The sequence below is a fragment of the Ambystoma mexicanum genome, chromosome 8, assembly GCF_040938575.1.
Source record: "Ambystoma mexicanum isolate Mex_15411 chromosome 8, UKY_AmexF1_1, whole genome shotgun sequence".
Classification (NCBI taxonomy): domain Eukaryota; kingdom Metazoa; phylum Chordata; class Amphibia; order Caudata; family Ambystomatidae; genus Ambystoma; species Ambystoma mexicanum.
The window spans coordinates 182,155,513-182,179,949 of NC_090929.1; the positions used below are offsets into that span (position 1 = coordinate 182,155,513).

Here is a 24,437-nt window from a genome sequence, read left to right on the forward strand (position 1 = left end):
CCACGCCCACACTCAGCGTGGTGTTTCACGCAAGACGCACGATGGCTTGCAGAGACGTGCCGAGATTGCGCGATCTCCACATAAATCCAGGCGAAGTCCCACACATTCAATTCCATGAATCGTCGAACGAGGACATTCGTGTGGTTTGGCACGTACATTTTCGATTTTCCCTGCAAATAATTCCATGAATCGGGCCCTAAATCTCTTTGTGTGGCTCATCGGGCTGTATATGGCCAAGAAGCAGCATTTCTCTGTGCCAAATTTCAGGTGTATGTTCCTACCCTGGCACTTCGCTCTCAGGATGCTTTTCATCTTGTTGTTCCACGCTTCAAAATGATTAGAACTGGCGGCCACGCTAGCTGTGGAACTCCCTGCCACGAGAAGTCAGAGTTTTGAAAATCCATCTCACGTTCAGGCATAGGTTAAAAACTCTTTTATTTTAGTACTTGCATCCCTTCTTTAATCAGAAATTAGCATCAAGATGCCTCCGGTGAACGTGCGCTTTAGAGATTTTATAACAAAGGACCCTAGGCCTCAGAGCAGTTTATTCTTAAAGCCAAAGTCCCAGTTTAGCTTTTTCATAGAGCTCAGGATCCAGTCCTTGTTTTACTCGTAGCCCTTTCAAAAGTTCCCTGCCAGAGTTCCACTGTTCACTCTGTTTCAGTGCACCAAATATCGTTTACCCAGGGTAGCAGTGAGCCAAATCGAACCAGCGAATAGTGGTTTGATAGCGCCGCACTCACAACCACCACTTTAGCTCACTTTCCCCAACTGCTGCAAAATTGTTTTGCGATTTCTATGCCAGCCCTTTGGTGGGTGGCACTCACATCGCAAACATACTCGCATTCATACAAAGGGGCGTTTGCCTGTTGGTCTCTTTGCTATTCCTTCATTCCCTGGTATTTCCCTGCCATATTTACGCCTGCCAGTACTCTCATATAATACTTTTTTCCCTTGCTACCATTTCTCCTTTCACCCTTTGCATTAAGCTCCCATTACTCACAATGTATCACACATATTCCAGTCCGACTCCTATCGCAGTCCGCTCTACAGGTACTGCCACGTCTTACTTCTACACCCTGTCCAGCTGCCCTGTACTCATTTGACCTTGTCTAGCACGTGCTAAACTACCACTCCTCCCAAATTCCTGTGTTTAAGCGTTGCCTGATAGATAACTACTCTGTCCTGGTATCAGGCGTGTGTCTTGACGTTTACCACAGCCGGGGTGCAGCCTGTGTCTACTAGCCTTATTAGGTGAATCTGTTCCATACTCGCATGTTCCCCTTGACTACAGTCTGGATAATCCTGGCGGGGCACAGTACCCCTCTCCACAGACAAGCCTAGGTACTCTGAAGCTTATATACAGTGGTGATTTGGCAAAGTATAAAAGCATATTAACATAAAATTAAATAGCAACCACAAAATTAGCTTGGGCATCACTCAGCTAAATTCTGCTCATCATCTTTAGTGCATCTAAGGGGTGTCTCACACACACAGCATTGCCGCACCACACATGTCGTAATTCAGCACCAGAGCAGGCAGCTGTGTGCAACATTAGTTGCATTTGGCATGCACACTGCACAGCTGCATGCTGCACATTGCACACACACACACACACACACGCACGCACGCACGCACGCACGCACGCACGCACGCACACACACACACACACACACACACACACACACCCCCCACCCCCCCCTCCTTCTCTATCTGCATTTACCTGGCACGAGGGCGCAAACCCTGCAGCGCGTTGAGACCATACCAATGGTGAAAGGCGCTATACAAATGCCCGTTAACATAACATAAGGACACGTAGTGAACACATGGCTCACAGCCGAGCGATCCAAGTCAGGCTATCTATTAAACATCCGACTTGCATGCTGCACAGCACAGTACCACAGAGCGTGCACGAAGTCTGGGACTGGTTCTTGAATGTGATGAGTGGGTTTTCAGGCGCATGCGTGTTACGTGACGTCCCAAACATTTGTTACGACTTGGCACAATACCATTCTGATCAAGTACTGAGGAAAAAAAATAGTGAGACGTACGGCCTTTGACTTCAGTGTTGGTGACACAAAGGGCATAGGTGCAGTATATACCTGCCAAGCAGCCGCAACCGCTGTCTTAACGGTTGCACCCAACTTTTGGGCACATTGGCACTTTCCAGCCTAAATTGTTTTGAAAAATAGTGTGGCGCCGTTGTAAGTTTGCCAACAAGTGCAGCCTCGCCTATCTGAAGTATGGATACCCCTGCTGTGTCATTGGGGAACTTGCAGGATATATCCTGTATCGCCCCGGCCCCCAAATCCTGGTAAAGGCAGCAGTTGTGAAGTCGAGGGCAGGCCGATATGCCAGGGTGCACCCCTGGGACGGCTTTCCGCCTTAATCAGACAACAGCCCCATCGCAGCACCTAATTTCCGTAAGCATGCAAGGGTCTTTTCTCGGAAGAGACCCCCCAGTCGTTGTCGCTGGTGTTTATTCCTACCCAGTCACCAGGGGCTTCCCAGTCTTAAAAAAAAAAAACATGCACACACACGTCCCTCTTTCCTCTCCAGAAGGGGAACTCGGCCTCGTATGATTTATTATTAAAGAACGGAATGCATTTATCGTCGGGGTGTGCCAGGCGGAAACGCCTGCGCCCGGAGATTGGGGGGCACTCTGCGCCGCTTCCCCTCTGAACCTCGCAACGGCCAGGGCTCAGCCGTGCCGGCATCCTTTTCCTCTCGCGCCGGCAGCAGCCTGTCGAAAGCCGGTTCCGTTCCCATCTGGCACGGATGTTAATCATGCTTGCGAGGCAGGGCCGCGTGCAATACAGTGAAGGGCGCGAGCCATTAACTCGGGGCGCTGCGAGCTGGGCGCTCCAAAGGTTTCCAGCGGCCCATGCACGACAGCACAGCCAGCCGGCCTGTCTCGCGCGCCCCCGGGTGCTGGGAGAACGTGTTCAGTGATTGATCAAATCACCCCAATGTTGGGTGTTTTTTTTTATTCCAATGCACTTGTTAAACTTTTCTGGAGATTTGTCTGGAAACGTTTGAGGTCATCCAGGGGTGAAGAGGGTCGTGCAAGGGAGGGCAGGCTGCTGAGATTCCCAGCAGGACCCAATAACATGCCCTGGCAGGTCCTTGCCAGGCACTAGGGCACATTAAACATGTGTTCCCATTTCCAGCACTGTTAGACTGCAACTATGATACATTATTCCTGGGGTGTTGGGGGGCATGGGAAACAGTGGTTGGAGGGAAGCATCTGCGTGGTTTTGGGAATTGTGAGGTGGGGCTGGTTCGCAACACCCAAAAGTGGCAACAAACATGGCTTTAAGTGAGGCAGGGCTCGCTGTGGCTGAGTCCTGGCAGGCTCAGAAATATGGTTCTGAGGTGGGGCCCTGCCAGGGGTCACTAATGTCTCCTGGCAGCCCCGCCCGCTAGAGGACAAAGGCTTTTTTCTAAAGCCTGAAGCTTCCGCTCCTGTGCAAGAGCATCAGACTTCAGGAAAAAATGCCTTTTCTCGATAATGGTGGCGGCGGCACAGGCGAGGCATCCCTTTAATCAAGAGATTCCCGTGGGCTGGTGTCACCATTATGGAAGAAAAGGTGAGGCTGCTGGAAGCCGAGGCTTTTTTTTCTAAAGCCTGAAGCTCCCACTCCTTTGCAGGAGCTTCAGGCGTTTAGGAAAAAAGGCCTTGGTTTCCAGCCACCTCATCTTTTCAGTCTTAATGGTGCCTCTGCTCCCTCATCAAATGCCTGGCGATGGGCAGCTCCACCATTAACGTTGAAGATATGAGGCTGCTGCACCCCACCAGGCACCCCTTTAAGTAATACATGCACAGATCAGCATATCTACAAAAGGCTGCCTGACGGGGGTGCCAGTAGCCCATACATTTGGTCTCGTCGAGGGGGCATGGCCTAACGAGCTGGCAGGCGACCCTCGCCCCCACGCCTCCTTTTAGGCCATGCTCCTTGATGAGCCCCGGCTCCTTTTCCTGTGCTACTTAAGGCATGGGCTAGAAATATTCACGGGAGACAGAACTTTTGGCTCTATGTTCCGAAGTGGGACAATATGTTCCTTCTCAATTTGCAGACAAGCAGAGGAGTATAATTGCATAGGGCCCAGAGCTGACTTGTGGTGCATTTGATTGGGGGGTAACAGATGCTGGTGTTTGCACCCACGTGGACGCCTTTGCAAAGACTGTGAATTAAACAATCTGACGCCTGATTATTTTTTTGTTGAAAAAGTAACTCTTCTGTTACAGGCTCATGTTTTCAGTAAAGAGTGGTTAAGACCGGCAGTCACCAGGATGAAAGAGTGCATGCTGTCACGTCCTGCAATGTCATGGTACAACGTTGTTACATCGCTAGTATATTTTTCGATTAGTTTTTTGCCGAACATTTTTCAACTAAAAACGCATGGAAAAAAATATAAGGGGTAGGTAAAGGGATATAAGAAGTCAGGGTGGGGAATAATATTTGGAGGAGAGGGTTTAAAGGAAGGAACACCAAATATATTTTTTTAAATTGAGGCGTTTTTTCGATAAAAGAAATTTGCAAAAAAACTCATCGAAAAAATAACTGCCAACAACATAGAACCACTGTCATTGGGCGGTCCAAGGATCATGTGATTTCACTTCTACCACCCATATGGTTTTGGTAAAATCCTACCTCTTTTGACTTGATGCAGCCCTAGCAAGACCCAAACCCTTCAGTCCCAAGTGTGATTGAACACAAAGCCCAACAAAAAGCAGCCCTGCCTTCCACAAGGTCTTGAGAACATCACAGGCAGGGGGTGGGATGTGCCAGGTTGCTATCTGTGGAACGGGAACACGTGTCTTCATTCCAACTTCTTAACTCTCTCTCTTTCTACCTTCAATCCTCTTCCCTGCCACATGTATACGAGCTGGGAAACAGAGCAAAGACCACAAAAAGGACAATGTCATAAAATAGACATGTACATTGCCCATTTTATTACAACTGGCGTGACACAGGATGTAAGGCACTGGGTCTAGAGCGGAGCTTTATTGAATCCCAGTGCATCATCCCGTGCATGGTATACAGCCTTCCAGATGCTTTGGACTACGACTCCCATGATCTCTCCCCATTAACAGTGCTGACTAGGGCTGATGGAAGTTGAGGTCCAGAACATCTGGAGAGCCAGAGTTTGCAGACCACTGTCACAGTGAAAATGAAAGGTGTTTCTTAAGCATTGACTAAGCAAATAAACTGCTTCCACAAAGCCTTATGCAAACATTTACTAAGCCCTACCATGGCATATTTTGGGCACAAACATAAATTGGCTAAAAGACTAGTCAGTGAACAATTTTTGGTTTACTCAATGCTTGGAGAATAAATAAACTGCTAGTAGATGAGAAATGCTTATCACTGCTTAGGAACTGTTATTTTAGCATTCCAAATGGTTGCTAAGTGCTTGAGAAATGTTAAGCAAGCATTTCTCTTTGTCCAGGATCTGATACTCCTCGAATTCACAGTTGCATATGGACAGTGTTTACCCACTCCGTGCATCCCTGCTTTGGGCAAAGGTGTAATGTAATGCAAGAGACATTTCTGCTGCATCCATAGCCACTGTAGCAGTGCAGCATATAGTTTTCGGTCTTCTCTGAGGTAGAGCCTTTGCCTTAATTTAACACTTTCACTGCTGGGACTTCTGCGCTTATCTATGGCAAGGGCAGTGAAAGGGTGCTTTGCTGCATACTGTTCACGACGTAGCCTCAGGATCAGGGCACACGTGGAGGGAATGTGCAGGTGAAAGGCGCCAGACCACTTTTTTTCAAATGCCGGATCCTGTCCCACGAGTGTGTTTTCGAGGAATTAAAAAAAAAGAAGTAATTTGCTGCACCCACTTGAAGTAAACATTGCTGGGACGAAACTTGAACCCAGGTCAAACGCTGAAAGGTCAAACAATTAACCACAAGGCCAGACAAATCTCTCGTCAAGAAGTTGTGAAATGTGTCATATTGACATTCTGCTCTACTAGATATGCATTGTTACAAATTATAAGTTATAAAAAGTGCGCCCCTTTTATACTTAGCCTGCAAGACTATAGGAAAAGCTGTGCTCTTGCCCTATTAAAGGCAAATGCTTCTTTGTCTATGGACTTTCTTCAATTGGGAAACACACATTTCTTATTTCACTTCAGAATAAGTTCACTTGCGGTGACGTCACTTCCCCTTGCGCATGCCAGAGGCCCCCACTTTTTTAAAGACTCTGGCCCTGCTCTGGCTGGTCACTTTTAAGGAAGGAGAGGATACATCCACGCAGAGTTAACGTGTCACTGCCCAGGGAAAATCAAATACACAACAAAACATGAAATGGAGTGTCATGAACACCGGGGGCCTTTGTTACTGCCTTGATGTTTGTAGAGTTACATAAAGCATTGCCATAGGCCAGTGGCCTTCAAACTGGGGTGCTGGCCACTGGACCCCCTAGGAGGGCCCAAAGAATATCCAGGTAGGGCCCCAGACCCTTTGAAAAGGGATTCATATTACTGTTTTCAATATAAAAAAAAGGATTAAGGTGACTGCTTTTAACAGAGGCTCCACTGCACATCCTTTGGGGACCCTACGGGGGCCAACCCCAAGCTGTGGTGTGGGTGGCTGGAGGCAGAAACAATATTTTAACTCAAGGCGAGGCCCGGTATGAAAAAGTTTGAATATCACTGCTATAGGAGATATGAAAGTTAGTTAAGATTGTTCTTGCAAACTAGGTTTATTTTAGGATACTTCTAAGGGTATTATCTTGCAGTTTGGGCGGGGTTTACATAAATTGAGGGCGGATTAGGAATCAATTTGCCATTGTTTTGGATTCAATAGTGGAAAACTGAGTATTGAAATGATGGGCAATTCGAGTCATAGTGAGGCTCATTATGACATCACTCGAGAGGCATTTTGGAACTCAATGGATGCCCGTTCATGGCCAGGCATTTTTCGGGAGTTTGCTCTGCATTTGGCTCTATATTAAGGTACATTTTGAGCCACACAAGGAATAAAAGCCTAACTACACACGTGTGCCCCCGTCTGCTTGGTACTTATTTACAATGGTGCACACCGCCCAGGAACGGCTGCCCCTTTCCTTCTTAAGCCCGTGTACGTCAGATCCCGTCCACCAGCCCGACCAATGCATCATTCTGAGGTCCCCTGCGAGCACATCTGCTACGACATGCCCGCTGCCTGTCCCTCTAAATTCCCTTTGCGCCGTAAACCGCGTGCAAGTGGATCTTAATCCCGCCCGAGGTGGGCTTGCTGATGGAGGGGAGGCTCGGGGTCTCAGTTCAGGAAATTGAGTCAATTAAAGTTTTGTAAGGGAATAAACCCGGCTTAGTCCACGCGTAAATCACATTTATTACAGTGGGGGCAACCACATGTCAGCAGTCATAGATCAAAGGCATTAGCCTCTGCTAACCCCAAAGCAAATAGCAAGGCAAACATCTGCTTCTATATGAACACAGCTGTTAACTCCTTCCAGCTGACCAATTAACAGCGAGGCAATCCAACGCGTCGGATCGAGCCGCCCAATTAGAGCTCAAGCAGCCTTGGATTTGCTGCATGGGTGGTGGGGGCGAACCTTGCCCTTTCACAGCGGAGGACCATTTTAGGGCCACATGGGGTGGTCGAGAATGGGCAAGAGAGGCGAACTGTATGACTGAGTGGAGAACACTGATCTGGTTTGAAGTTGGTGCCGCCTAGCCAGCATCAAGAATCCAGGGCAGTGACCATAACTGCTTCGCAATGGGAGGGAGAAAAAGATCCGGAGTCATAGGTCAGCTCGTAAAAAAAATGGCTGAGCGCACGAGGCTTCAAGTTCATTCAGGGAAGTCTTGATGATCAAAGCAGGAGCACTTCGGGAATGCAGCCCAGTCATTCAGTGACCCGGAAGCAGACGGTTTGTGGAAGTGGTCTAAAACGACGACAATGAAGTAGTGCATCAATGGCTCCCTCCCATCCGATACCTGCTTCTCCTACCCAGGGCCGGCTTTAAGGGCAGCAGCGCCCTGAGCGAATTGGCGCCCCGCCTCCCTGCCCACTGCATGCCCCTGGTTAACAGGGGGCGGGGCAGAAGGGGGCGGGCCAGGATGGGCCACTTTTCTTTTTTTTATTAACCCCCTCGCTCCGGCGAGGAGGTTAAATAGGGCGCGTGAGCACCCCATTGTCATTGAATGAGCCCGCTGCTGCGGGTTCATTCAATGATAATGAGGCGCCTGCCACTACACCAGCTTGGGGGAGCCCTTGAAAGACTCCCCCGAGCTGGCGTGGTGGGAGCTAATGACGCCCTGGGGGGTGTGGCGCCCCGGCCGGTCGCCCGACTCGCCCCCCCTAAGGCCGGCTCTGCTCCTACCCCACCTCTGCCCACCCCAGATGTGAATCGATGGCAGCAATTTGTTAAATACACCTGTTGTGTCTGCGACTACAAGACCTTTATTTATTTTATTTTATTTATTGGATATTTGTACAACAAATGGTGTTTCAAGGTGTCACAAGCCAAAAAGGGGAGGAGAACAGGGGAGAAAAATACAGTAACGGTGCTACTAGACCTTGTGACATTCGGTTCGTGCATGTGCAGAACAAGACGTGCATGGGAGTTACGCAGTAGTTTGTGGTCCACTTTGAACAACGCTGGCTCAGAGCAAAGAACATTATTTCATTCCACTTCGCAGGCGATGGTTATATTTCAGTTTCTGTGGGACTTCTTACAGTGTAGCTGGTCTGGACTGTGTCCTTTAAGAGTATGGTTTCTGGACAGTGGGCGATGGGCACCTTTGTTATGCCACAAGATCAATCATCTGGTGCTGGCTCCACATTTCCCCACCCGCCCGTTCCCCTACGACAGGGACGTAATTTCACCAAAATGCTAGGGGTAGTGGAAGTGACATCACATGACCCTTGACCTCTGATGATATCACAGGAATTGATGTCATTTAACCCCACCCCCCAGTGACATCACGGGAAGTGATGGCACACAACCTTTCAGCCCTTGACAAAACAGGAAGTGGCATCATATAGCATTGCCAGTGCACCAAGAAAAATATGGTTACGATATCACTGTAATATGATATACATTTCATGCAAGAATGGATCACCATGTGTAGCGTTAATATCAGTGTACATAGGCCCATTTTTCCAAATTACTGTGAATGTAAGAAGACACCCAAGGCCAAATGATGCCATGCAACTGCAGCTCTCATAAAAGTGGGGTATAAGTTTCATAACATACATATATGAACCTGCATTGCAGATTATATCACAAAATGGTGAATAGGACCCCATGCCAATGTCCCAGCAGGGATTTTCAATGTCTAATGCCCATGCTGTCTTGAGTCACCCCAAATTGAACCGACATCTAATTACATAAATCATGTGAAAGTTTAGCAGCTAGAGTCTATGTTGGTGTCAAGATAAATATTTATTAGGCACCTTTAAGAAAAAAAATGCAAGGCTTGAGTGATTGCCCCAGAGATGACAGGACGTTGACTCTACTGACTGATGGTGGCTGCTGCTAGCTGGATACTGCCACTGGAAGGTGCTCTTAAGTCCTAAAGTATTGGCCTACCATATCCTTCTGAAGTGCGACACCTGAAGCCAGTACTGCCTTTCTAACCAGTTTCAGAAATGCGAGGCGGACAACTTGGCAAAGGTTTATTAATCATAAGGGTTTGTTAAACACCTCACTATCCCTAACCTAAAAAGAATTTCCCTGCCTATCAAAATAAACTTAAGGAAAACACTCTAATAAATGGAATTTGCCCCTCACGCGTTTACATACATCAAACTCAAAAAGGTAATATATGGCAATTCAAACGTAACAGAAATGACAGTTATATTCAACAAAAACCTAATAACTGTATATCCTTATAGCCTGCAAAGGATGCCCTTCCCCAGATTAAACGCAGGCTTTTCATTCAAAGTTTAAAATAAGAAAGTAACAAAATTTTGATCATAACGTTCTTCTTGCTCCAGATGTCTTTCACTTGGATTTTAAGCAACAGTTCAACTAGACAACAAGTCTTGAAAAGGGTTCAATACAACTTCTTTTTGTTAAGAAAAACGAAAGACACACTTCACAATTCTTCTGTGTCAACAACAATGTTTTGTCTGGATGATTCCAACACAATTCATGAAACACTTTAGTGATCTTGTCACTTCCCTTCTTCTTAAGAAACAAAATAAATGGTTCACAATTCTTTTGTATCAACAGCAATGTTTTGTCAGAATGGTTTCACCACAATTCAGTGCTTTCATGCTTTCTTCCCGGTCCACTAACCTGCTAGGACTATCACTAAAATGTTGCTATCCTGGTATACTCGCCTGCCAGGAGAAAAGCTGTGAACACTACTATAAGTACTCTGTGATGAGGTTTGCTTCAAACCTTAAAAAAAGTATTTGACTTTCAACAACATCAAATCACAACTCCTTCTTAGAAAACATGAAACACATTGGTGATGTTTGTTCCACTGTCGTATTTGCCACAGGCAATGCAGGTTACTCTTCTCTCCTGCTTCATATTTTCTATCCAGAGGGCATCTTTACTGCCACTCTTGTTTTCCCATTTTTACATCATACAACTGCTGGCAATGACTCTGTATTAATTGGGCCCCTCTTTGGCTTAGGCAATGCTTGTTTATATTCTCCTCAACTATTGCCACTTCCTTACTATGGCAATAATGGTTATAGTAAGCTTGTTTCAGTATTGCTCTCTCTGGGCTTTGGCAATGGTTGTTTCTGCAACTCCATTTTATGCTTCTAATGGCCTGCACCCAAGGCAGGCTTATATATTTAAAGATCCCACTCAGGTGTGGGTCATTAGAACCACTAGAGTGCACCTTGCAGTTTAGCGCCTCTGAATCCCTCATCCTCATCCCAGTACTGAGGGCACTGTGGGACTTGCCATTAAGACGGTAGGGTTTCTAGGGAAGTTTTTAAAGGGGTTCTCCCTCCCAATGCTCCTGACCTGATTCCCCCATCATGTGTTCCTCCCACAGTACACCACCCCCAGGGACGGGATCAGGAAGTGTCTGCTTTTCCCTGGCCACATGAGAAGGGTCCCAGGCCAGGTTATCTGGGAGAATCATCGCTGATTCATCAACACTGGGGCTTGTAGTTTGGTTAATCCCTTTATAAACGCGGATTTACAAGCTCCAGCATACAAAGTGCTGTTGACTAAAAACAATACAGGTTAAACAGACAAACAGGACAAGGACATAACAGGCAGTCACGTGATTGAATGCCATCAGGGACAACTAACCCGGCCTTTCATCAGTCGAAGGATGACAAGTGATATTGTGATGTTTAGAAGAGTGAGGAACCTGACAGAGAGATTTTTTTTAAAATCGAGATAATTAACACATTTTTGTCAAGCGGTTTCCGTTTGAGAGGAAACGACTTCGAAAGAAAATGACTACTCTCTGTGGCGCAGCATAAAGACTTCAACAGGCAGAATGTACTTGTTCTATCTTCCCAGAATGTGCACTGGAGTCTAAATGCAAGTCAAAATAACTAAATTAATCAACCTGGAGTTATAAAAAAAAAATCACAACTGTACACTTGTACTGGCCGTGCGCCCCGAGTTTTGGAGCAAATAACTTTTTGGAAAAGGTCATTGTCAACTGGTATGCCACCAAGAAAATATTTGAAGCACGCTTTTCTTTACTTTCTATGGATAATCACTGCAGTGCTGCAAAAGTGCCCGAGTCATATTAAGCAGAAAAGAGGAATTGGTGCTGTTTAAAACACGTCACTGTAAGGTAGGAAACCAGGCCCCCTAAAAGCAGCAGCCCATCATCCGAACGCAATGAAACAACTCTTATTAGGAAAATAAAGCGGTGGATTTTAAATGACCTGACTGTGCCATTGTGGGCTATGTAGTATGAAAACTTGAAACAAGCTTTTGGGCTGCTTCTACAAAAAGCCATAGCGAAAAGCACCAGACCTTGGATCTCAGGGGTCACGGTTCTCTTCTACCCTATCTCTGGCTTTCCTGAGCCAAGAGCTCTGAATGACTGTTGTTTTTCCCCTTGTTCCCTCCCTCCTTGAGTGCTTTGAAACACTTGCTTTGTGTATAGGCGCTTTACAAATAAACAATACCATACCAATACCTGTACTGAGAGTACGTGGGCAAGACTATGTTAGCAGGTGCACAAACCGATCAGGCTGCCCCCAGTTAGGCCAGACAAGGTTTTAGCAATATTTATTCTATTACTGAAACACATCTGTTCATAAATTCAGCAGGCCAGCAGAAGTACATCACAGGCTCGCAGGGGAGCATGAGGTCTAAAATCATTTCCCGGCCTTCTGTCACTACAGCAACATGGTCCTTCAAATGCTCAGCACACAGGCCTACATCATCTACCTCTCACCACTCCCCAGCTTTGCAGGCCACATCTGACTGAGGGTCTCAGCCCAATCTTCTCTTTTGGTGGTTCTGACTAATCATTACATCAAATGTGTTCTGCTCGAGTGATCAGTCCTGGCAGTGGCTCCTCCTCTCTGAATGATGCACCTGCTGCCAAGACCCGGCTCAGATACAAAACAGTTAAGGTGTGTCCCTAGCAGTAGCCTGCCCCCCACATAGCACAGTCAATTTCCATTGGTTCAAAATAACGGCCAATGGACATTGAATATGTGCATGACTAACAGCAGACCCTGGCTTCAGATTGGCCAAGTGTGCTAACAGTCGCTATTTGCACCAGCTTCTAGTTTATCAGGGAGCGAACGGGGCCTGACGTCTGATGCCCCATCAGCTTCTAATAGGAAAGTATTCTGATTTCGACACATAGCCGTTCGAGCTGCGTGCAGATAATAGAAAAAAGCCTTCTTAAAATAGGACATGCCCCCGCAAGCTACATGCTGCTCTGATTGACTGTCTACTTCATACATCACTGACCACCACACGCATGCAAAAACATGTGATTTCACAATGCTGTCGGCCACTTCCCTGTTACGTGAATGATGTAGTTATGAATGAAAACTTACATCTTTCACCTAACACTGAGAAACCGAGGGGCTGTGACCCCATAACCTAACCATCATTTCTCCCTCATCCAGCTTTGGTGGTATTTTCTTTTAACATCACTACAGGTGTGACATGGTTCATAGGTGGACTGTCTTTGTTTTTATACTATCCTCCAATACACATTAGATTTCACAGGAATGATTTCTGGGAAACTATCTCGAATAGCCAGGTGACAAATAAATCTTTGTTAAAATTTTGTTCCGCAGGGCTTGCTTGTAAATTCTTCATTTATTTGTCCTGAAGAAGGCGGAACTATATGGACAATTACCGCCGAAACCTATTAAGCCCTGCATGATTAATAGGATTCACGCTATTCTGGGCTTATGGTCTCTTTCATGTATAGTTTGAGATCTGTGTAGACCTCTGAGCCCATCATTTAGTTCTATGGGCAGGATTTTTTCTAACACTATTAATTAGTTAGATAGAAAAACATTTGGAAATGATTTATAACTTCACTGCTTTCCTGTATTTTTTTCTATTGTTTTCTGTTTTTGCTAAATTATTCTGTACCCATGCTATTGTATAACCCTTGAGTGTATTTTGGATGAATCCATTACTTTTGTCTTATTGACAAGTTGTTCTGGTTAATAATGTTTTACAATACAAACACAATAAAAATGAATCAATGAAATAATCTAACTGTGTGATAGGAAACAAGGTACTAGACATAGCAGTTCTTGCAAATTAACTTTCAGAGATTATTGGGCTCCACTAGATAGGTCGGTGAATCAAATAAACGCCTAGGAATAGCACGCCTTTGCTATAATATAAGTGATTTAATTTCACACATAAAACATTTCCTGGTTGGGACATCATTTTTGTATTAATGTTGTACACTTTCCCAGTCCCAATCAAAGTAGGGGATGGTCCTTATTTAAGTAAATCCCACCACCCAAAAATACAGGCCGTCTCCGATAATAAGAAATACACTATATAAAAAAATAAGTAAACATTTCTGGAAATAAACTTCAATAGGGGTTGCACAGGCCATGCCAGGGATCTCAAGGAAGACAGCAGCAACCCCCAAATGACGTGTCAGATGAAACAAAAGCAGCAAAGGCACCCTACAACAAATATCCAGGAACGGTACTCCATTGGGAAAAAAAAGGGAAGGGAATATTGTTTTTTTTCAAATGAGAGGAACATTGTACGCTGTAGTTACCACGGACTTCGACCACTGGTGGAAGGATACAAGCATCTTTTAAAAATGAATCAGAGATGCAAGGGTCGAAATTAAGATTTTATGAGCAAGACCTACAACTATCCTCTGAGTACCTGTCATTACTTAGCAGACAGACCCGTAGAGAAGCTGAAGCTAGATGCAAATCTAACTTTTACGTGAGATGCAAACTTGACATTTTGTCCATTATATTTATTTTGCACCCAGGGAAGTACCATCAGCCAATCAGGTGGCTGGAACAGCTGGTGGGAATGGACATTCTCTGCCTGCTGCTTTCAGCCACCCGAGGCCCTTCCCCGGGTGGTGCCATTTTTTTTATCCAATGCCCTTCCACAGCCCCTCCCTCCCCACTTATCTTTTGTACCAGATCCTTGTACTCCGGTCCCGGTGCTCCTCCTGTCTCCTGGCTGCAACTTTTTTTCCTTTTTTTCCCTCTGGAGATCGTCTGTGCAAATGGCTTTCACCCCCTTGGTGGGCAAGCGGTCATGGCTGGTAACAGCCCACAGCCTTCGCTCGGGCCTACCTTGGCTTGGGCTGGTGGGCTGTTACCGCCCATGTATGCCCCCACCAAGGGGGTGAAAGCCATATTCATTATGCTTTTAAGTGTTTGCTAAATGTCTCTGATGGGTCTTTTTACATATTCCTAGATGCAGAAAGTGAATGTCACATAGGTATGTTTTTAAATCACTGGTTGGCCTGGGGAATCTAATGTGCCTCCTGGTAGCTGTTGGTGTCAAGCTAACGAGGCACTCCTGGGCTAAAAGCAGGAGCTAAATAGTCTCAGGAGGACAAAGAGCAACACAGGTTCGATCCCTGGCTCCCCGCTTAGAAAACTCTGGGTATTAAGCTTGTGATAAATAACTCGTTTTTATTATAATATAGCTCCTAGCATTTTCGAACCCCTCAGATGTCATTCCTCAGACAGAAAACATGTCCAGGATTCTAGAACTGGCAGTTGGAGTGATGGCAGCTTGGGAGGACAGCTCCTGCCCAGGCAATCCTGTTGGAATATATAATGGCAGAGTCAATTGAAATGCTTGAACCTCCTTCCTCTAGAAGGTCGAGATTGGGAAGTGATGAAGAGGGGTGACCTGATGATCTTTTAAATAAAGACTCCCAACCTTCAAAATGGGTTAGAAATGACAGAAAAAAAGTGTCTGGTTGTATCGCGACCTGAAGGCCAATCTGCTGAGAACTACTTGGTCAAGAAGCATACTCAAGATACCGAAGAATTGGAAACTAGAGTCTCTGGATCTGAAGACAGACTGTTGGCTTTGGAAAATAATGTGTCAACCATGTCAATACTTCTGGAGAAGGCAGAGAATAAAATCTCTGATCAAGAAAATTATAATAGAACATCAAACTTAAGGATTCCAAGTTTTCCAGAGGGTGTAGAAAATGTCCACCCTATAGACTTTCTGCAAAACATATTGCCAAAACTGCTAGACTTACCGTCAGGAAAAATGCTGGAAATTGATCGGGTGCACCATTCCCTTGCCCCTAAACCAGGAATTGGTCAACCCCCCTGTGCCTTTCTGGCGAAGATTTTAAGATACCAAGTGAAAGAAACACTGCTGAAGAGGGCTAGAGTGCTGGGACTATTGAACTGGGGTGAGAAGCATACAATCATGCTCTTTAATGACTTTAGCAAGGAACTCACTATGCAAAGAAATCAATTCAATGAAGCTAAGAGACTGGCCAAAGACAAGAAGATTACGTATTACATGACAAATCCAGCTATATTACGAGTGGTTGCTGATGGGGTTACACATTCATTCTCTTACCACCTCAAGGCACTCTCTTTCCTGAAAGAACTGCACCCTAAACACAGTGAAACAGGAACAAGAAGCCAAAGACATTGATACTTCTGGCATTTACACATTCATGGAGGTGACTATAGCTTATCTTTATGGACTAATATTTGATTTATTTACTATCCCACAACACGAAGAATAATAGTATTTTTCAATGGTGGAAATCCGTTGGTTGTAAGTTGTTGCGTGATACGTGACTGACTTTTAGCGAGTCCTTTCCTCTAGTAATTCCCAGCGACCTACGGCATCATGGCACTCAAGGAAAGCATACATACTTCCTTGATTCTCTGACCGTGAGAGAAACTGCCTCATTGTTCCTTGTTCTATTCTTTCATGATGTGCGAAGCGAGTTGCTTTAGCACGTATGTGGAACCCCTGGCCTTTGGAATCAGGATTTAGTCGCACTAACTCTAAATTTTCTTACATGGCTGGACACCGGTAAACTAATGCATATTAAATATGTTTGTTTGACCTATACTGTGTTACTGTGCCGGGTCGCACCGACACAGTGGAACACAGCATGGATAAGCGCAAGGAAACAGCAAAATGTGGACAGGGATACATATTGCAGGAATGGAACGGATCAGTTCTCGTAATTGGGTTTAGTAGCTTGAATGTATTGCTACTGTAACCGTGATGTCTCATGCCCCTGTTCCTCTGAATTCTTCCTTATGGCATGAGCTGAACTGCAAAGAGGCAGCATTGAAGTGAAATTTAGATGTGGCAAGAATCCACCATGAAGCGTTTCACAAAAAACACTTTGTATAACTTCTTGCCTAACGTTACTGCAATGCGCGCTCTCAACACCATTGATATAACATCAGAATCCTGTATTATATTTTTGTCGTGACTGCTTCACTGTGTGCTTCTGTACACCGAACTGGAAGATTAAGGGCCTCATTACACGGTAGGCGGTAAGGGTTTACCGGTACCGGTATTTTACCGGTACCGATAAATCCTTACCGCCTTACTACGAGGTCCCTTTGCGGGTTGGGGAATTTAACGCCTGCTTTTTGCAGGCGTTAAAAACCAACCCGCAAAGGGACCCAGGGAGCTAATTACGGTACCGCAATTTGCTGTGCCGTAATTAGCACCTTCCCCATTCCCATTATGCCCTATGGGGCAAAAATGGGAATGGGGAAGAGCAATGGCGGAAGGGGGAATTACCGCCTTCCAACCTTGGAATGGGGCGGTAATTCCCCTTTCCACCAAGGCGGTGCCGGTATTTTACCGGCATGAACCATGGCGCTAATAGCGCCATGGTTCTCTGCCTACCGTGTAATGAGGCCCTAAGTGTTTTCGCTGTATTTGCATGTTAAAAGCAGATACATTTATAACTAGCTGAAGAGCATAATGTTGTGCTTTATCCATACTTATTATGTTCATCTTAAACTGTGATCTTTGACCCTATGCGACATTTCACTAGATGGGATAAGTATATCCAGCTGAAACGTGTTTCTTATCAAAACATGATAATAGACTTAAAATCTATGTATAGTCGCAAAAGTTTGACTAGGTAAGTATGTGTGTTTGAGTGCGTATATGGAGAAATTAAATGTATGTATGTGTGTGTTTATGTAGAAGAAGATAGGTATTTTTACATATGTGAATTGAATATAGACAATTATATACATAGGTGAGTGTATGTTTGATAAATAGGTCGATCTTGGTATATATGGGTACATGTACTAGATCCGATTATTTATGTATTATTTGGATATTATAACCCTGAACTGAGACACCTCTGGAAATGCAAGTTTAGATGCAATTAGTGTGCTTTGTTGTTTTAAGATGTGTCTGTCATTTAAATTCTATCGGTGGACGCAAGCTATTGCCTCTCTGCTATCTTTGGTTAATCGGTTCTAGTTTAGTAAGTAGTGTTCCAGAATCCAAGTGTTAAGCTTGATCATTTGAGTAAAATGTTAAACAGTTTTTTTATGAGTTAACTCCTACCACCACTTCTTCCTTTTGTTTTTTTTTCCTTTCCCAATATTTTCCTCTTTTATTTTTGGTTTGTGTTCTTTGTGTGTGAATCCTCAAGGAATTTGTTATTGAACCATCATTCTGCGACACTTCTTGCATTATAATGCTTGAGTTGTTATGTACATGCAAACGTTTAGTAATATGTGTTGATACACCTTAAACTATATAAATATTTTGATGTGTTGGGATCAATGACCACATGCTTGAGTTTTGTGAGTTAGAATGTTAAAGGTGTAAATAATCCAGTCAAGAGGAGAGAAATCCTGACGCACATGAATAAAAAAAAGACCTAATGAGCTTAGGGCCCTTTAGGAACGTGCATGCAATGGATGGGTTCACAGAATAACTCTGAGTCCAATTAACCGAACCAACTCAGGAAGGTGGCAATGTACTGTTTTATTATCAATTATCTAAAACGGGGAGTTACAACAAACATCAACGGACGTAGGCTCGATTTCTCTCAATGACTTGTTCTTAAAAACATGATTATATACTCAAAATACGTCAGAGGTGATGTCATACTACATGGCAAATAATGAAAAACCTACTGAGGATCGGGATAGTCTTAAGGGGAGCATCTAAGTACACATTATAGTGGAACTAGGATTGTGATTGGCTGCCCACTGTCAGGTGGACAATATATGCCTACCTCTAAAACATGTAATCTTCAAAACCATTTGATACACAGTTTCTGATTGGTCTTCAAACTATAAGGTTCTTGGTTATATGGACCACTACAATTGGTTAGCACGCTTGTGCCATGCCTGGATCATACGGTTAACTTAGGAGCATGTAAGCCCAGACCCAGGTGCAAGAAGATGGGGCATAACTTTACCTCCCCACCCAATTAGCCCAGCATCTCTCATCACCGAAGTCTTCGGCATGAAGATTGTCTTTGAATTTGGCCTTGCAAAGTATCCTTGTCTCTGGGAATACATGGGAGTGCAGGCACTCACTATTATTGTTCTAGGACTCCAAGTTCTACTCTATTTTCATCCTTGGCTCACGTGACAGGAGACCATGATTTGGTCCATTTTGCAGCTTTAAAATGTCTTAAATTAATTAAACTTGGCACTCTTGGCATTCTTCCTTTGCACCTTAACAAGGGATGATTCATCCTTTGCACGTTCGCTCCTTTCCAAAAATAGATAGCAGACCTTGGCTGCCCCAGTCTTGACTTCAGGCCAGACAACCTTGCTGTGCAGGTTCACGATTCAGCTTATTCGTGCTGCAACACAATTCTCCCTTTCTTCTTCACGGGTCCTGGCTTACTAAAATTCATGATACCAATGTTCAGCTTCTAAACAGTGGCGGCTTCTTCTGCATTATATTCGCTACATACAGACAGCTTCTATGATGACTTAGTCGACCTTGCGCTTCAGCGTCTGTACAATTATTGAACAGTTTATTCTCTGCAGAATGTTGTGCCTGTGTAATCTTCTTTTTCGTATTTAAAAGTTCACTTGACTCTTTACTTCGTTATTAGTTTCTATTGGATCCATACATCTTCTTCAGCCAGTATCCTGAGACATTGTTCATATTCTCTTGTGACAAAAACGGGCTGAATCTTTGCTCTTTTCTCATATTTCATCAGGGTGCTCCTTCCTCAGATTATTGTCCCTTCGGGGGACATTTGATAGAGTTGTCTCAATGGGTTTCTTCTTTCGAATATACACTGTGGTATTGACACAGCTGCTGCTGTCAAACTGGTGTTGGAAGCATGATTTCATGCTTCCAACATATGGGAGGTAAAGGAACGGAGTGTCCTGCAGAGGCATGCAACTGCTCAACTACACTAACATAGTATTCCAACCGGAGACTCACTTGACGGATGAACAGGCAGGCTACATTTTGAATAATTTATGTGAAAGAATTGTTAAGCCATTTTGCCAGAAACTCTTGTGGAGTCACTATCCTGTTTAGGAATGATTTGAGATACAAGATTGATGGGGCATGTGGTGCCCCTGTTGGGACATAGATTTGTTGGTCTTAAATTATATACACAAAATGTTTACTTGACTCTCTTAAATATCTATGCACCCAACGTAGACCAAGCAAGCTTCTTTGATAAAATAGATGAAATTCTGGACAAACTGGGCAGTAGGGTAGTGATTATTGGAGGAGACTTTAATGCCCCTTTAGATGTGAGATTAGCTCAATCCAACCAGATTAGTTTATATGCTGAAGCTAAGGCTAGGTAAATTCTCTTGAGATTGTTAAATAAGTGGGATTTGGATGACATTTGGAAAGATTTTAACAGGGGGAGTAAGTGTTACACTTTTTACTCGACCCCTTATCCAACATCATCAGGTATTGACTTTTTTCTGATTAGTAGGAGCCTTTTTGTGATGTTTGTAGAGTTGATATCGGAGATATTGTAATATCAGACCATGCCCCTATTGAATTAGCATTAGATGGATCTGCGGGTGGTTTGAAATCTAAGGAACAATGGCGAATGAATACACAATTACTTAGTGATCCAGAATTTGTCAGCCAAATTGAAAGAGAAATATCTATGTTCCTGACAGATAATCTGAATTCGGTTGGTAGATTGCCAGTAGCTTGGGACACTTTAAAATCCACAATCAGAGGTAGAATTATTAGTTTCTCTTCATATAAGAAGCAAGAAAGAGAAAAACTATGGTGAAATTGGAAGATGCATACACGACAGCTTTGCAATATTACAGTGATATTCCTAGTGAAGAAAATATACTGGCCTTGTCCCATGCTAAAGATGCTTTAGATTCTGAAGCTCGCTTGAAGGCAGAGACATATCTATTTTTTTCAAGACAAGCACTCTGGGAACAGGGTGAAACGTCAGGAGCGTTATTGGCGAATTGTTTAAAACATAAGGAGATTAATAGACAAGTGCTCTTGTTGTTGATGAAGGGGGCAATATTTTGAGAAAAAAATTAAGAAATTTGTGAAGAATACAGACAATAATATGCTTCTCTATATAGAGATGATGCACTTGTGTCTGAAAATGAGCTGAGTAACCATCTTCACTTGATAGATATGCCGTGATTAGGTGAACAAGATCAATTAGAACTCAATGCAGAGATTACGGTTCAGAAAGTTGAACAATCTATTTGAAATTCAGTAAATGGCAAGTGCCCTGGGCCTGATGGGATCCCAATAGAATTTTACAAGTCTTATTGTCAAGTCTTGGCTCCCTTTTTTGTACAATTATATATGGAGATTATACATATGAGGAGGCTGCTAAATCTATGCACACAGTGTTAATTAAGGAATATGCCCCGAGTGGCGGGGGCATTAATGAAGGCTCCCGGGCATTACCTGACTCGGTAATGGCCCCGCTGTGAGGGGCATATTGCAATTAGTACCCCAGCCCGCAACATCTGTGTGACCAGGGCACTAAATGCAATTTTTTCTGTCCTGAAACGCTGCAGCGTTTCGGAACAAAAAAAAAAAAACAGCCAAGAAACATAAGTGTTCCCAGCACATCCGCTCCCAACAGAGAAGAAGGTAAGTGGGGTTGGTGGAGGGAAAGTGAAAAGAAAGAAAGAAAAAGAAAGACGCACCAGAATCTCCAGCGCGGGACGATGGTAGACTCTAGCCACGTGGAGGCACAGAGCGGGGATGACCCTGCTTCGAGCCTCCACAGGGCTGGACAAAGGAGGCAGAAGGTAAGTGGGGTGGGGAGGGCAGGGAGGTGGGAGGAAAGGGGAGGAAAAAAACAAAAAAAACCCTTACCTGAGTCTCTAGTGGAGGGCAAAGGAAGCTTCTCAGCTATGGGGAGGCTCGGAGCAGAGATGGCCACGCTTCGAGCCTCCTCATTGGCTGAGGGGCTGCCATGCCCCCTGCCGTGGACAAGGCGGCTGGAATCCTGGCTGAGAATCGAGGGATTCTCGTCCAGATAATGACCCGGCGAGAGCCAATCAGAATGCGTGTTGCATTCTGCTTGCCTCTCGCTGAGTACTAATCACGGTTATTTCAAAACCTTGCAAGATGTTATCAGTGTGTGAGAATTACCGACCCATCTCACTTTTAAATGTTGATGTTAAGATTTAGTGAAAATATTTGCCAGAAGACTGAATAGTTTCATTCCTAAAATAGTTCATATAAACCAGACAGGGTTTATATATGGTAGGAATAGTTATGATGTGTGCAAATTGCTTGCCGTTATTTATCTTGAGACACTCTATTGACACTTATGCAGCTATCAGTATAGATGCCAAGAAGGCTTTCGATAGAGTGAGTTGGGTCTCTCTCAGCAAAGGCTTTGGTAAAGTTAACTGTGGACCAAGTTTCCGCAAACACTTTGGAGCTCTTTATGGAGGTGCAAGAGCAGCCGTAACTGTTAATGGGTATATTTCAGACTTTTTTCAAATCCATAAAGGGACTTGTCAGGGCTGCCCCCTGTCCCTGTTGGTATTTGCTTTGTTCATTGAGCCTCTAGCGGTTATCTTCAGGAGTAATCCAGACATTATGGGCATCCCATTCCGAGACTATTTTTCAAAGGTCCTCTTATATGTAGAATATCTTTTTGGTATTGATCTCCAATCCCGAGTTCTCCTATCATGAACTTTTACTAACACTACAGAGATTTGGAAATGTCTCTAACTATAAGGTGAATGTCTCAAAGACCTTCGTTTTTCCAATCTCTCTTTCATGCCATAGAGGAAAATGTTATATAGATCGGGCGGAATGGACTGACTCAGGTTTTAAATATTTGGGTGTCCATGTTGACATAGATGTTGAATCCCTCTTGGTCAACAACATTCAGCTGAAACTTATTGAGATAGACAGACTCTGCAGTAAATGGGAGAAACTTGAATTGACTCTCTGGGGCAAGGTTAGTGTGGTAAAAATGACCCTACTTCCTAAATTGTTATATATCTTTAATATGCTTTGGCTACCACTCACGAACAAACTACTTTTGAGTATCAATAATTTGCTGAATAGATTTTTGTGGGGGGAGAATGGTCCTGCACACGTCTCCGAAAGATGTTCTTCAAAAATCAGTGTATTTAGGTGGCTTTGGCTTTCCAGATATAAGGAGATATCACTCTGCATTTGCATTACACACTCTGCATCACTAGATTTTGCCTGACCAAGTAGATTGTGCAGGTTGGATTAACATTGAGAGAGAATCTCTCTCACCTATGCCAATTTATGTTGTCCAATTTGCAGAAAGAAGACTGCCGGCCAAACTGACTCTCCCATTTATAAAACACGTGGTAAAACAATGGAAGAAATGTGACTTAAGGTGAAAAATACTTAATCTGTGCAGATTCTAGCTTGTGGAAAATCCAGCTGTGTAACAGGATAATTGTGCTTTGTCATGGCTCTCTTGGCAAAAAGCTGGCATTTAGATGATTGGGCAGGTTCATGATGGTCAAAACATGCTTGATTTTGAATGTTTACATTTTAAATATAAGCTAAGGACAGGAGAGATTAATCACTATAATGTGCTAAAGGATCTCTTTACTAATTTTCTATCACCATTACCTTGGGTCTGATACCCTTGGGTCTGGCGCGAATTACAAATAAATAAACAAACAAACATTAAATGCTATGGTGCATGCGTCACCCATAATCCTACACTTATCTAAGACTGTACCCCTTTCAGCTTCCACATTATATAAACTTATTATGCCCCAAGAATTTATGCTGGTGTCACAGTGAGGTAGAAATAATTGGAATGTAGACTTGGGCTGTTTGTTGTCGGACATTTAGTGGAATCGCATTTGTGCAGGACCAGTTACATATAAGATTGATTTGGGGCTGTGATACACAAAACAGCGGATTAACCACGATTTATTATACCGGTCTCTGTGGTTGTCTAAGTTATGCTATGAAGATGTTTGCTGGAATTGCAGAAGCGATTCCGGCACCACTCTCCATATGTTAGGGTTAGGGTTATGTAGGAAAATTCTAGGAAAATTCTATTGTTTTGGGATGGCATTTTCCAGAGAATTGATTTGGTCTTAGGTATGTCCCTTCAAAAAGACACGCTTGTTGGTGTATTTGGTCTATTTCCCTCTGTGACTGGGTTGTCCAGTGGACAACCTTTTTGGGACATACAGAACATTACTGATTGCCAAAAGACACATTCTAAAATTCTGGAAAAGTGATACTACCCCTTGTGTTGAGGACTGGCTGCTGAGTTTGTCTCTTCTCTCTAAAAGGGAGACAGTAACTTTCCATGGTAAAGATCAACATCATACGTATGAGAGCATCTGAGGCATGTTTAATGACCTTTATGCTTAACTGTTTACAATTGTTCATTAAGGTTTATTTGGTTTGACTCCTCATTAACATCTGTGTGCGGTGGATTGTTTTAGTATTTCTGTTATCCTTTTTCTCTATTGTTTTTCTTCCCCCTGCCCTCATTCTCCCCCCTCTTTTTAGTTTGGTTTTGTTTTTGTTTTTTGTTACAACTATGATAGCTGAGTTAAGTTTGCATCTATTCTACAAAATGTA

The 24,437-nt window shown here is 43.9% G+C and overlaps 1 non-coding gene across 1 annotated transcript; it reads left to right on the forward strand.

Moving 5' to 3' along the window:
• Positions 1 to 1,916: 1,916 nt before the first annotated feature.
• Positions 1,917 to 2,019, forward strand: LOC138475029 (small nucleolar RNA U13). Its single transcript, XR_011269225.1, has one exon. It is a non-coding gene; the product is annotated as a small nucleolar RNA U13 (small nucleolar RNA).
• The last annotated feature ends 22,418 nt before the right edge of the window (positions 2,020 to 24,437 follow it).